The 13,600-nt window shown below is 41.5% G+C and overlaps 10 non-coding genes across 10 annotated transcripts; all 10 read left to right on the top strand.

Moving 5' to 3' along the window:
* Nucleotides 1-362: 362 nt before the first annotated feature.
* Nucleotides 363-453, top strand: TRNAY-GUA (transfer RNA tyrosine (anticodon GUA)). Its single transcript is given in 2 exon segments — nt 363-399; nt 418-453. It is a non-coding gene; the product is annotated as a tRNA-Tyr (tRNA).
* A 338-nt stretch (nt 454-791) lies between these two features.
* TRNAY-GUA (transfer RNA tyrosine (anticodon GUA)) lies at nt 792-882 on the top strand. Its single transcript is given in 2 exon segments — nt 792-828; nt 847-882. It is a non-coding gene; the product is annotated as a tRNA-Tyr (tRNA).
* Nucleotides 883-2,838: 1,956 nt separating this feature from the next.
* Nucleotides 2,839-2,929, top strand: TRNAY-GUA (transfer RNA tyrosine (anticodon GUA)). The gene is given in 2 exon segments: nt 2,839-2,875; nt 2,894-2,929. It is a non-coding gene; the product is annotated as a tRNA-Tyr (tRNA).
* A 2,042-nt stretch (nt 2,930-4,971) lies between these two features.
* Nucleotides 4,972-5,062, top strand: TRNAY-GUA (transfer RNA tyrosine (anticodon GUA)). Its single transcript is given in 2 exon segments — nt 4,972-5,008; nt 5,027-5,062. It is a non-coding gene; the product is annotated as a tRNA-Tyr (tRNA).
* A 746-nt stretch (nt 5,063-5,808) lies between these two features.
* On the top strand, nt 5,809-5,899 carry TRNAY-GUA (transfer RNA tyrosine (anticodon GUA)). Its single transcript is given in 2 exon segments — nt 5,809-5,845; nt 5,864-5,899. It is a non-coding gene; the product is annotated as a tRNA-Tyr (tRNA).
* Nucleotides 5,900-6,844: 945 nt separating this feature from the next.
* TRNAY-GUA (transfer RNA tyrosine (anticodon GUA)) lies at nt 6,845-6,935 on the top strand. Its single transcript is given in 2 exon segments — nt 6,845-6,881; nt 6,900-6,935. It is a non-coding gene; the product is annotated as a tRNA-Tyr (tRNA).
* A 2,489-nt stretch (nt 6,936-9,424) lies between these two features.
* TRNAY-GUA (transfer RNA tyrosine (anticodon GUA)) lies at nt 9,425-9,515 on the top strand. The gene is given in 2 exon segments: nt 9,425-9,461; nt 9,480-9,515. It is a non-coding gene; the product is annotated as a tRNA-Tyr (tRNA).
* A 339-nt stretch (nt 9,516-9,854) lies between these two features.
* TRNAY-GUA (transfer RNA tyrosine (anticodon GUA)) lies at nt 9,855-9,945 on the top strand. Its single transcript is given in 2 exon segments — nt 9,855-9,891; nt 9,910-9,945. It is a non-coding gene; the product is annotated as a tRNA-Tyr (tRNA).
* Nucleotides 9,946-10,890: 945 nt separating this feature from the next.
* On the top strand, nt 10,891-10,981 carry TRNAY-GUA (transfer RNA tyrosine (anticodon GUA)). The gene is given in 2 exon segments: nt 10,891-10,927; nt 10,946-10,981. It is a non-coding gene; the product is annotated as a tRNA-Tyr (tRNA).
* A 2,489-nt stretch (nt 10,982-13,470) lies between these two features.
* On the top strand, nt 13,471-13,561 carry TRNAY-GUA (transfer RNA tyrosine (anticodon GUA)). Its single transcript is given in 2 exon segments — nt 13,471-13,507; nt 13,526-13,561. It is a non-coding gene; the product is annotated as a tRNA-Tyr (tRNA).
* Nucleotides 13,562-13,600: the final 39 nt, after the last annotated feature.

The raw sequence follows: 13,600 nt of genomic DNA, 5'->3' as shown, positions 1-13,600 counted from the left end.
AGTGGCAGAGTTATCCAGAAGTCGGTGGTTCAAATCTGGCTCGACGGACATTTTTCATTACAACATAATTTCACGCTCCTCATCAGTCGATAGCTCAGTGGGTAGAGCGGTCGACTGTAGAGGGCGATTGACAAAGTTATCCATAGGTCGCTAGTTCAAAACCGGCTCGACGGACATTTTTTTCATTGTTTATAATATTAAATAATTCAATTTAAATATAATTTCACGCTCCTCATCCGTCGATAGCTCAGTTGGTAGAGCGGTGGACTGTAGAGGGCGAGTGACAGAGTTATCCAGAAGTCGGTGGTTCAAATCGGGCTCGACGGACATTTTTCATTACAACATAATTTAACGCTCCTCATCCGTCGATAGCTCAGTTGGTAGAGCGGTGGACTGTAGAGGGCGATTAACAAAGTTATCCATAGGTCGCTGGTTCAAACCCGGCTCGACGGACATTTTTCATCGTTTATAATATTAATTAATTGAATTACAACATAATTTCACGCTCCTCATCCGTCGATAGCTCAGTGGGTAGAGCGGTCGACTGTAGAGGGCGATTGACAAAGTTATCCATAGGTCGCTAGTTCAAAACCGGCTCGACGGACATTTTTTTCATTGTTTATAATATTAAATAATTCAATTTAAATATAATTTCACGCTCCTCATCCGTCGATAGCTCAGTTGGTAGAGCGGTGGACTGTAGAGGGCGAGTGACAGAGTTATCCAGAAGTCGGTGGTTCAAATCTGGCTCGACGGACATTTTTATTACAACATCATTTCACGCTCCTCATCCGTCGATAGCTCAGTTGGTAGAGCGGTGGACTGTAGAGGGCGATTAACAAAGTTATCCATAGGTCGCTGGTTCAAATCCGGCTCGACGGACATTTTTCATCGTTTATAATATTAATTAATTGAATTACAACATAATTTCTCGTTTCTCCCCCTTCGATAGCTCAGTTGGTAGAGCGGTGGACTGTAGAGGGCGATTAACAAAGTTATCCATAGGTCGCTGGTTCAAATCCGGCTCGACGGACATTTTTCATCGTTTATAATATTAATTAATTGAATTACAACATAATTTCTCGTTTCTCACCCTTCGATAGCTCAGTTGGTAGAGCGGTGGACTGTAGAGGGCGATTGACAAAGTTATCCATAGGTCGCTGGTTCAAATCCGGCTCGACGGACATTTTTTGCTTCGTTTATAGTATTAAATAATTTAATTTAAATATAATTTAACGCTCCTCATCCGTCGTTAGCTCAGTTGGTAGAGCGGTGGACTATAGAGGGCGAGTGACTGAGTTATCCAGAAGTCGGTGGTTCAAATCTGGCTCGTCGGACATTTTTCATTACATCATAATTTCACGCTCCTCATCCATCAATATCTCAGTTGGCAGAGCGGTGGACTGTAGAGGGCGATTAACAAAATATCCATAGTTTGCTGGTTCAAATCCGGCTCGACGGAAATATTCATCGTTTATAATATTGATTATTTGAATTAAAAAATCATTTCGCGGTTTTTATCGGTCGATAGCTCAGTTGGTAGAGCGGTGGACTGTAGAGGGCGAGTGACAAAGTTATCCATAGGTCGCTGGTTCAAATCCGGCTCGACGGACATTTTTCATCGTTTATAATATTAATTAATTGAATTACAACATAATTTCTCGTTTCTCACCCTTCGATAGCTCAGTTGGTAGAGCGGTGGACTGTAGAGGGCGATTGACAAAGTTATCCATAGGTCGCTGGTTCAAATCCGGCTCGACGGACATTTTTTGCATCGTTTATAGTATTAAATAATTTAATTTAAATATAAATTAACGCTCCTCATCCGTCGTTAGCTCAGTTGGTAGAGCGGTGGACTGTAGAGGGCGATTAACAAAGTTATCCATAGGTCGCTGGTTCAAATTCGGCTCGACGGACATTATTTTCATTGTTTATAATATTAAATAATTCAATTTAAATATAATTTCACGCTCCTCATCCGTCGATAGCTCGGTTGGTAGAGCGGTGGACTGTAGAGGGCGAGTGACAGAGTTATCCAGAAGTCGGTGGTTCAAAACTGGCTCGACGGACATTTTTAATACAACATAATTTCACGCTCCTCATCCGTCGATAGCTCAGTTGCAGAGCGGTGGACTGTAGAGGGCGATTAACAAAGTTATCCATAGGTCGCTGGTTCAAATCCGGCTCGACGGACATTTTTCATCGTTTATAATATTAATTAATTGAATTACAACATAATTTCTCGTTTCTCACCCTTCGATAGCTCAGTTGGTAGAGCGGTGGACTGTAGAGGGCGATTGACAAAGTTATCCATAGGTCGCTGGTTCAAATCCGGCTAGACGGACATTTTTTGCATCGTTTATAGTATTAAATAATTTAATTTAAATATAAATTAACGCTCCTCATCCGTCGTTAGCTCAGTTGGTAGAGCGGTGGACTGTAGAGGGCGATTAACAAAGTTATCCATAGGTCGCTGGTTCAAATTCGGCTCGACGGACATTATTTTCATCGTTTATAATATTAAATAATTGAATGTAAATATAATTTCACTTTCCTCAACAGTCGATAGCTCAGTTGGTAGAGCGGTTGACTGTAGAGGGCGAGTGGCAGAGTTATCCAGAAGTCGATGGTTCAAATCTGGCTCGACGGACATTTTTCATTACAACATAATTTCACGCTTCTCATCCGTCGATAGCTTAGTGGGTAGAGCGGTCGACTGTAGAGGGCGGTTGACAAAGTTATCCATAGGTCGCTGGTTCAAAACCGGCTCGACGGACATTTTTTTCATTGTTTATAATATTAAATAATTCAATTTAAATATAATTTCACGCTCCTCATCCGTCGATAGCTCAGTTGGTAGAGCGGTGGACTGTAGAGGGCGATTAACAAAGTTATCCATAGGTCGCTGGTTCAAATCCGGCTCGACGGACATTTTTCATCGTTTATAATATTAATTAATTGAATTACAACATAATTTCTCGTTTCTCACCCTTCGATAGCTCAGTTGGTAGAGCGGTGGACTGTAGAGGGCGATTGACAAAGTTATCCGTAGGTCGCTGGTTCAAATCCGGCTCGACGGACATTTTTTGCATCGTTTATAGTATTAAATAATTGAATTTAAATATAATTTAACGCTCCTCATCCGTCGTTAGCTCAGTTGGTAGAGCGGTGGACTGTAGAGGGCGAGTGACAGAGTTATCCATAGGTCGGTGGTTCAAATCCGGCTCGAAGGACATTTTTTTCGTCGTTTATAATATTAAATAATTGAATTTAAATATAATTTAACGCTCCTCATCCGTCGTTAGCTCAGTTGGTAGAGCGGTGGACTGTAGAGGGCGAGTGACAGAGTTATCCAGAAGTCGGTGGTTCAAATCTGGCTCGTCGGACATTTTTCATTACATCATAATTTCACGCTCCTCATCCATCAATATCTCAGTTGACAGAGCGGTGGACTGTAGAGGGCGATTAACAAAATATCCACAGTTTGCTGGTTGAAATCCGGCTCGACGGACATTTTTTTCATCGTTTATAATATTAATTAATTAATTGAATTAAAATATAATTTCACGCTGCTCATCCGTCGATAGCTCAGTTGGTAGAGCGGTGGACCAAGTTATCCATAGGTCCCTGGTTCAAATTCGGCTCAACGGAAATTTTCATCGTTTATAATATTGATTATTTGAATTAAAAAATCATTTCGCGGTTTTTATCGGTCGATAGCTCAGTTGGTAGAGCGGTTGACTGTAGAGGGCGAGTGGCAGAGTTATCCAGAAGTCGGTGGTTAAAATCTGGCTCGACGGACATTTTTCATTACAACATAATTTCACGCTCCTCATCCGTCGATAAATCAGTGGGTAGAGCGGTCGACTGTAGAGGGCGATTAAGTTATCCATAGGTCGCTGGTTCAAATCCGGCTCGACGGACATTTTTCATCGTTTATAATATTAATTAATTGAATTACAACATAATTTCTCGTTTCTCACCCTTCGATAGCTCAGTTGGTAGAGCGGTGGACTGTAGAAGGCGATTGACAAAGTTATCCATAGGTCGCTGGTTAAAAACCGGCTCGAAGGACATTTTTTTCATCGTTTATAATATTAAATAATTGAATTTAAATATAATTTTACGCTCCTCATCCGTCGATTGCTCAGTTGGTAGAGCGGTGGACTGTAGAGGGCGATTGACAAAGTTATCCATAGGTCGCTGGTTCAAATCTGGCTCGACGGACATTTTTCATTACAACATAATTTCACGCTCCTCATCCGTCGATAGCTCAGTTGGTAGAGCGGTGGACTGTAGAGGGCGATTAACAAAGTTATCCATAGGTCGCTGGTTCATAACCGGCTCGACGGACATTATTTTCATCGTTTATAATATTAAATAATTGAATTTAAATATAATTTCACTTTCCTCAACAGTCGATAGCTCAGTTGGTAGAGCGGTTGACTGTAGAGGGCGAGTGGCAGAGTTATCCAGAAGTCGGTGGTTCAAATCTGGCTCGACGGACATTTTTCATTACAACATAATTTCACGCTCCTCATCCGTCGATAGCTCAGTGGGTACAGCGGTCGACTGTAGAGGGCGATTGACAAAGTTATCCATAGGTCGCTGGTTCAAAACCGGCTCGACGGACATTTTTTTCATTGTTTATAATATTAAATAATTCAATTTAAATATAATTTCACGCTCCTCATCCGTCGATGGCTCAGTTGGTAGAGCGGTGGACTGTAGAGGGCGAGTGGCAGAGTTATCCAGAAGTCGGTGGTTCAAATCTGGCTCGACGGACATTTTTCATTACAACATAATTTCACGCTCCTCAACCGTCGCTAGGTCAGTGGGTAGAGCGGTCGACTGTAGAGGGCGATTGACAAAGTTATCCATAGGTCGCTGGTTCAAATCCGGCTCGACGGACATTTTTCATCGTTTATAATATTAATTAATTGAATTACAACATAATTTCTCGTTTCTCACCCTTCGATAGCTCAGATGGTAGAGCGGTGGACTGTAGAGGGCGATTGACAAAGTTATCCATAGGTCGCTGGTTCAAATCCGGCTCGAAGGACATTTTTTTCGTCGTTTATAATATTAAATAATTGAATTTAAATATAATTTCACGCTCCTCAGCCGTCGTTAGCTTAGTTGGTAGAGCGGTTGACTGTAGAGGGCGAGTGGCAGAGTTATCCAGAAGTCGGTGGTTCAAATCTGGCTCGACGGACATTTTTCATTACAACATAGTTTCACGCTCCTCATCCGTCGATAAATCAGTGGGTAGAGCGGTAGACTGTAGACGGCGATTGACAAAGTTATCCATAGGTCGCTGGTTCAAAACCGGCTCGACGGACATTTTTTTCATTGTTTATAATATTAAATAATTCAATTTAAATATAATTTCACGCTCCTCATCCGTCGATTGCTCAGTTGGTAGAGCGGTGGACTGTAGAGGGCGATTGACAAAGTTATCCATAGGTCGCTGGTTCAAATCTGGCTCGACGGACATTTTTCATAACAACATAATTTCACGCTCCTCATCCGTCGATAGCTCAGTTGGTAGAGCGGTGGACTGTAAAGGGCGATTAACAAAGTTATCCATAGGTCGCTGGTTCATAACCGGCTCGACGGACATTATTTTCATCGTTTATAATATTAAATAATTGAATTTAAATATAATTTCACTTTCCTCAACAGTCGATAGCTCAGTTGGTAGAGCGGTTGACTGTAGAGGGCGAGTGGCAGAGTTATCCAGAAGTCGGTGGTTCAAATCTGGCTCGACGGACATTTTTCATTACAACATAATTTCACGCTCCTCATCCGTCGATAGCTCAGTTGGTAGAGCGGTGGACTGTAGAGGGCGATTAACAAAGTTATCCATAGGTCGCTGGTTCAAATCCGGCTCGACGGACATTTTTCATCGTTTATAATATTAATTAATTGAATTACAACATAATTTCTCGTTTCTCACCCTTCGATAGCTCAGTTGGTAGAGCGGTGGACTGTAGAGGGCGATTAACAAAGTTATCCATAGGTCGCTGGTTCAAATCCGGCTCGACGGACATTTTTTTCATCGTTTATAATATTAAATAATTGAATTTAAATATAATTTCACGCTCCTCATCCGTCGATAGCTCAGTTGGTAGAGCGGTGGACTGTAGAGGGCGATTAACAAAATATCCATAGTTTGCTGGTTCAAATCCGGCTCGACGGAAATTTTCATCGTTTATAATATTGATTATTTGAATTAAAAAATCATTTCGCGGTTTTTATCGGTCGATAGCTCAGTTGGTAGAGCGGTGGACTGTAGAGGGCGAGTGACAAAGTTATCCATAGGTCGCTGGTTCAAATCCGGCTCGACGGACATTTTTCATCGTTTATAATATTAATTAATTGAATTACAACATAATTTCTCGTTTCTCATCCGTCGATAGCTCAGTTGGTAGAGCGGTGGACTGTAGAGGGCGATTAACAAAGTTATCCATAGGTCGCTGGTTCAAATCCGGCGCGACGGACATTTTTTGCATCGTTTATAATATTAAATAATTGAATTTAAATATAATTTAAAGCTCCTCATCTGTCGTTAGCTCAGTTGGTAGAGCGGTGGACTGTAGAGGGCGAGTGACAGAGTTATCCATAGGCCGGTGGTTCAAATCCGGCTCGACGGACATTATTTTCATCGTTTATAATATTAAATAATTGAATTTAAATATAATTTCACTCTCCTCAACCGTCGATAGCTCAGTTGGTAGAGCGGTGGACTGTAGAGGGCGAGTGGCAGAGTTATCCAGAAGTCGGTGGTTCAAATCGGGCTCGACGGACATTTTTCATTACAACATAATTTAACGCTCCTCATCCGTCGATAGCTCAGTTGGTAGAGCGGTGGACTGTAGAGGGCGATTAACAAAGTTATCCATAGGTCGCTGGTTCAAACCCGGCTCGACGGACATTTTTCATCGTTTATAATATTAAATAATTGAATTTAAATATAATTTCACTTTCCTCAACAGTCGATAGCTCAGTTGGTAGAGCGGTTGACTGTAGAGGGCGAGTGGCAGAGTTATCCAGAAGTCGGTGGTTCAAATCTGGCTCGACGGACATTTTTCATTACAACATAATTTCACGCTCCTCATCAGTCGATAGCTCAGTGGGTAGAGCGGTCGACTGTAGAGGGCGATTGACAAAGTTATCCATAGGTCGCTAGTTCAAAACCGGCTCGACGGACATTTTTTTCATTGTTTATAATATTAAATAATTCAATTTAAATATAATTTCACGCTCCTCATCCGTCGATAGCTCAGTTGGTAGAGCGGTGGACTGTAGAGGGCAAGTGACAGAGTTATCCAGAAGTCGGTGGTTCAAATCTGGCTCGACGGACATTTTTATTACAACATCATTTCACGCTCCTCATCCGTCGATAGCTCAGTTGGTAGAGCGGTGGACTGTAGAGAGCGATTGACAAAGTTATCCATAGGTCCCTGGTTCAAATCCGGCTCAACAGAAATTTTCATCGTTTATAATATTGATTATTTGAATTAAAAAATCATTTCGCGGTTTTTATCGGTCGATAGCTCAGTTGGTAGAGCGGTTGACTGTAGAGGGCGAGTGGCAAAGTTATCCAGAAGTCGGTGGTTCAAATCTGGCTCGACGGACATTTTTCATTACAACATAGTTTCACGCTCCTCCTCCGTCGATAAATCAGTGGGTAGAGCGGTAGACTGTAGACGGCGATTGACAAAGTTATCCATAGGTCGCTGGTTCAAAACCGGCTCGACGGACATTTTTTTCATTGTTTATAATATTAAATAATTCAATTTAAATATAATTTCACGCTCCTCATCCGTCGATTGCTCAGTTGGTAGAGCGGTGGACTGTAGAGGGCGATTGACAAAGTTATCCATAGGTCGCTGGTTCAAATCTGGCTCGACGGACATTTTTCATAACAACATAATTTCACGCTCCTCATCCGTCGATAGCTCAGTTGGTAGAGCGGTGGACTGTAGAGGGCGATTAACAAAGTTATCCATAGGTCGCTGGTTCATAACCGGCTCGACGGACATTATTTTCATCGTTTATAATATTAAATAATTGAATTTAAATATAATTTCACGCTCCTCATCCGTCGATAGCTCAGTGGGTAGAGCGGTCGACTGTAGAGGGCGATTGACAAAGTTATCCATAGGTCGCTGGTTCAAATCCGGCTCGACGGACATTTTTCATCGTTTATAATATTAATTAATTGAATTACAACATAATTTCTCGTTTATCACCCTTCGATAGCTCAGTTGGTAGAGCGGTGGACTGTAGACGGCGATTGACAAAGTTATCCATAGGTCGCTGGTTCAAATCCGGCTCGACGGACATTTTTTTCATCGTTTATAATATTAAATAATTGAATTTAAATATAATTTCACGCTCCTCATCCGTCGATAGCTCAGTTGGTAGAGCGGTGGACTGTAGAGGGCGATTAACAAAGTTATCCATAGGTCGCTGGTTCAAATTCGGCTCGACGGACATTATTTTCATTGTTTATAATATTAAATAATTCAATTTAAATATAATTTCACGCTCCTCATCCGTCGATAGCTCGGTTGGTAGAGCGGTGGACTGTAGAGGGCGAGTGACAGAGTTATCCAGAAGTCGGTGGTTCAAAACTGGCTCGACGGACATTTTTAATACAACATAATTTCACGCTCCTCATCCGTCGATAGCTCAGTTGCAGAGCGGTGGACTGTAGAGGGCGATTAACAAAGTTATCCATAGGTCGCTGGTTCAAATCCGGCTCGACGGACATTTTTCATCGTTTATAATATTAATTAATTGAATTACAACATAATTTCTCGTTTCTCACCCTTCGATAGCTCAGTTGGTAGAGCGGTGGACTGTAGAGGGCGATTGACAAAGTTATCCATAGGTCGCTGGTTCAAATCCGGCTAGACGGACATTTTTTGCATCGTTTATAGTATTAAATAATTTAATTTAAATATAAATTAACGCTCCTCATCCGTCGTTAGCTCAGTTGGTAGAGCGGTGGACTGTAGAGGGCGATTAACAAAGTTATCCATAGGTCGCTGGTTCAAATTCGGCTCGACGGACATTATTTTCATCGTTTATAATATTAAATAATTGAATGTAAATATAATTTCACTTTCCTCAACAGTCGATAGCTCAGTTGGTAGAGCGGTTGACTGTAGAGGGCGAGTGGCAGAGTTATCCAGAAGTCGATGGTTCAAATCTGGCTCGACGGACATTTTTCATTACAACATAATTTCACGCTTCTCATCCGTCGATAGCTTAGTGGGTAGAGCGGTCGACTGTAGAGGGCGGTTGACAAAGTTATCCATAGGTCGCTGGTTCAAAACCGGCTCGACGGACATTTTTTTCATTGTTTATAATATTAAATAATTCAATTTAAATATAATTTCACGCTCCTCATCCGTCGATAGCTCAGTTGGTAGAGCGGTGGACTGTAGAGGGCGATTAACAAAGTTATCCATAGGTCGCTGGTTCAAATCCGGCTCGACGGACATTTTTCATCGTTTATAATATTAATTAATTGAATTACAACATAATTTCTCGTTTCTCACCCTTCGATAGCTCAGTTGGTAGAGCGGTGGACTGTAGAGGGCGATTGACAAAGTTATCCGTAGGTCGCTGGTTCAAATCCGGCTCGACGGACATTATTTTCATCGTTTATAATATTAAATAATTGAATTTAAATATAATTTCACTTTCCTCAACAGTCGATAGCTCAGTTGGTAGAGCGGTTGACTGTAGAGGGCGAGTGGCAGAGTTATCCAGAAGTCGGTGGTTCAAATCTGGCTCGACGGACATTTTTCATTACAACATAATTTCACGCTCCTCATCCGTCGATAGCTCAGTTGGTAGAGCGGTGGACTGTAGAGGGCGATTAACAAAGTTATCCATAGGTCGCTGGTTCAAATCCGGCTCGACGGACATTTTTCATCGTTTATAATATTAATTAATTGAATTACAACATAATTTCTCGTTTCTCACCCTTCGATAGCTCAGTTGGTAGAGCGGTGGACTGTAGAAGGCGATTAACAAAGTTATCCATAGGTCGCTGGTTCAAATCCGGCTCGACGGACATTTTTTTCATCGTTTATAATATTAAATAATTGAATTTAAATATAATTTCACGCTCCTCATCCGTCGATAGCTCAGTTGGTAGAGCGGTGGACTGTAGAGGGCGATTAACAAAATATCCATAGTTTGCTGGTTCAAATCCGGCTCGACGGAAATTTTCATCGTTTATAATATTGATTATTTGAATTAAAAAATCATTTCGCGGTTTTTATCGGTCGATAGCTCAGTTGGTAGAGCGGTGGACTGTAGAGGGCGAGTGACAAAGTTATCCATAGGTCGCTGGTTCAAATCCGGCTCGACGGACATTTTTCATCGTTTATAATATTAATTAATTGAATTACAACATAATTTCTCGTTTCTCATCCGTCGATAGCTCAGTTGGTAGAGCGGTGGACTGTAGAGGGCGATTAACAAAGTTATCCATAGGTCGCTGGTTCAAATCCGGCGCGACGGACATTTTTTGCATCGTTTATAATATTAAATAATTGAATTTAAATATAATTTAAAGCTCCTCATCTGTCGTTAGCTCAGTTGGTAGAGCGGTGGACTGTAGAGGGCGAGTGACAGAGTTATCCATAGGCCGGTGGTTCAAATCCGGCTCGACGGACATTATTTTCATCGTTTATAATATTAAATAATTGAATTTAAATATAATTTCACTCTCCTCAACCGTCGATAGCTCAGTTGGTAGAGCGGTGGACTGTAGAGGGCGAGTGGCAGAGTTATCCAGAAGTCGGTGGTTCAAATCGGGCTCGACGGACATTTTTCATTACAACATAATTTAACGCTCCTCATCCGTCGATAGCTCAGTTGGTAGAGCGGTGGACTGTAGAGGGCGATTAACAAAGTTATCCATAGGTCGCTGGTTCAAACCCGGCTCGACGGACATTTTTCATCGTTTATAATATTAAATAATTGAATTTAAATATAATTTCACTTTCCTCAACAGTCGATAGCTCAGTTGGTAGAGCGGTTGACTGTAGAGGGCGAGTGGCAGAGTTATCCAGAAGTCGGTGGTTCAAATCTGGCTCGACGGACATTTTTCATTACAACATAATTTCACGCTCCTCATCAGTCGATAGCTCAGTGGGTAGAGCGGTCGACTGTAGAGGGCGATTGACAAAGTTATCCATAGGTCGCTAGTTCAAAACCGGCTCGACGGACATTTTTTTCATTGTTTATAATATTAAATAATTCAATTTAAATATAATTTCACGCTCCTCATCCGTCGATAGCTCAGTTGGTAGAGCGGTGGACTGTAGAGGGCAAGTGACAGAGTTATCCAGAAGTCGGTGGTTCAAATCTGGCTCGACGGACATTTTTATTACAACATCATTTCACGCTCCTCATCCGTCGATAGCTCAGTTGGTAGAGCGGTGGACTGTAGAGAGCGATTGACAAAGTTATCCATAGGTCCCTGGTTCAAATCCGGCTCAACAGAAATTTTCATCGTTTATAATATTGATTATTTGAATTAAAAAATCATTTCGCGGTTTTTATCGGTCGATAGCTCAGTTGGTAGAGCGGTTGACTGTAGAGGGCGAGTGGCAAAGTTATCCAGAAGTCGGTGGTTCAAATCTGGCTCGACGGACATTTTTCATTACAACATAGTTTCACGCTCCTCCTCCGTCGATAAATCAGTGGGTAGAGCGGTAGACTGTAGACGGCGATTGACAAAGTTATCCATAGGTCGCTGGTTCAAAACCGGCTCGACGGACATTTTTTTCATTGTTTATAATATTAAATAATTCAATTTAAATATAATTTCACGCTCCTCATCCGTCGATTGCTCAGTTGGTAGAGCGGTGGACTGTAGAGGGCGATTGACAAAGTTATCCATAGGTCGCTGGTTCAAATCTGGCTCGACGGACATTTTTCATAACAACATAATTTCACGCTCCTCATCCGTCGATAGCTCAGTTGGTAGAGCGGTGGACTGTAGAGGGCGATTAACAAAGTTATCCATAGGTCGCTGGTTCATAACCGGCTCGACGGACATTATTTTCATCGTTTATAATATTAAATAATTGAATTTAAATATAATTTCACGCTCCTCATCCGTCGATAGCTCAGTGGGTAGAGCGGTCGACTGTAGAGGGCGATTGACAAAGTTATCCATAGGTCGCTGGTTCAAATCCGGCTCGACGGACATTTTTCATCGTTTATAATATTAATTAATTGAATTACAACATAATTTCTCGTTTATCACCCTTCGATAGCTCAGTTGGTAGAGCGGTGGACTGTAGACGGCGATTGACAAAGTTATCCATAGGTCGCTGGTTCAAATCCGGCTCGACGGACATTTTTTTCATCGTTTATAATATTAAATAATTGAATTTAAATATAATTTCACGCTCCTCATCCGTCGATAGCTCAGTTGGTAGAGCGGTGGACTGTAGAGGGCGATTAACAAAGTTATCCATAGGTCGCTGGTTCAAATTCGGCTCGACGGACATTATTTTCATTGTTTATAATATTAAATAATTCAATTTAAATATAATTTCACGCTCCTCATCCGTCGATAGCTCGGTTGGTAGAGCGGTGGACTGTAGAGGGCGAGTGACAGAGTTATCCAGAAGTCGGTGGTTCAAAACTGGCTCGACGGACATTTTTAATACAACATAATTTCACGCTCCTCATCCGTCGATAGCTCAGTTGCAGAGCGGTGGACTGTAGAGGGCGATTAACAAAGTTATCCATAGGTCGCTGGTTCAAATCCGGCTCGACGGACATTTTTCATCGTTTATAATATTAATTAATTGAATTACAACATAATTTCTCGTTTCTCACCCTTCGATAGCTCAGTTGGTAGAGCGGTGGACTGTAGAGGGCGATTGACAAAGTTATCCATAGGTCGCTGGTTCAAATCCGGCTAGACGGACATTTTTTGCATCGTTTATAGTATTAAATAATTTAATTTAAATATAAATTAACGCTCCTCATCCGTCGTTAGCTCAGTTGGTAGAGCGGTGGACTGTAGAGGGCGATTAACAAAGTTATCCATAGGTCGCTGGTTCAAATTCGGCTCGACGGACATTATTTTCATCGTTTATAATATTAAATAATTGAATGTAAATATAATTTCACTTTCCTCAACAGTCGATAGCTCAGTTGGTAGAGCGGTTGACTGTAGAGGGCGAGTGGCAGAGTTATCCAGAAGTCGATGGTTCAAATCTGGCTCGACGGACATTTTTCATTACAACATAATTTCACGCTTCTCATCCGTCGATAGCTTAGTGGGTAGAGCGGTCGACTGTAGAGGGCGGTTGACAAAGTTATCCATAGGTCGCTGGTTCAAAACCGGCTCGACGGACATTTTTTTCATTGTTTATAATATTAAATAATTCAATTTAAATATAATTTCACGCTCCTCATCCGTCGATAGCTCAGTTGGTAGAGCGGTGGACTGTAGAGGGCGATTAACAAAGTTATCCATAGGTCGCTGGTTCAAATCCGGCTCGACGGACATTTTTCATCGTTTATAATATTAATTAATTGAATTACA

Source organism: Leiobunum rupestre, chromosome 11 (assembly GCF_980474605.1).
Source record: "Leiobunum rupestre chromosome 11, qqLeiRupe1.1.hap1, whole genome shotgun sequence".
Lineage (NCBI taxonomy): Eukaryota > Metazoa > Arthropoda > Arachnida > Opiliones > Sclerosomatidae > Leiobunum > Leiobunum rupestre.
This window is presented reverse-complemented; position numbering and strand designations above follow the sequence as displayed.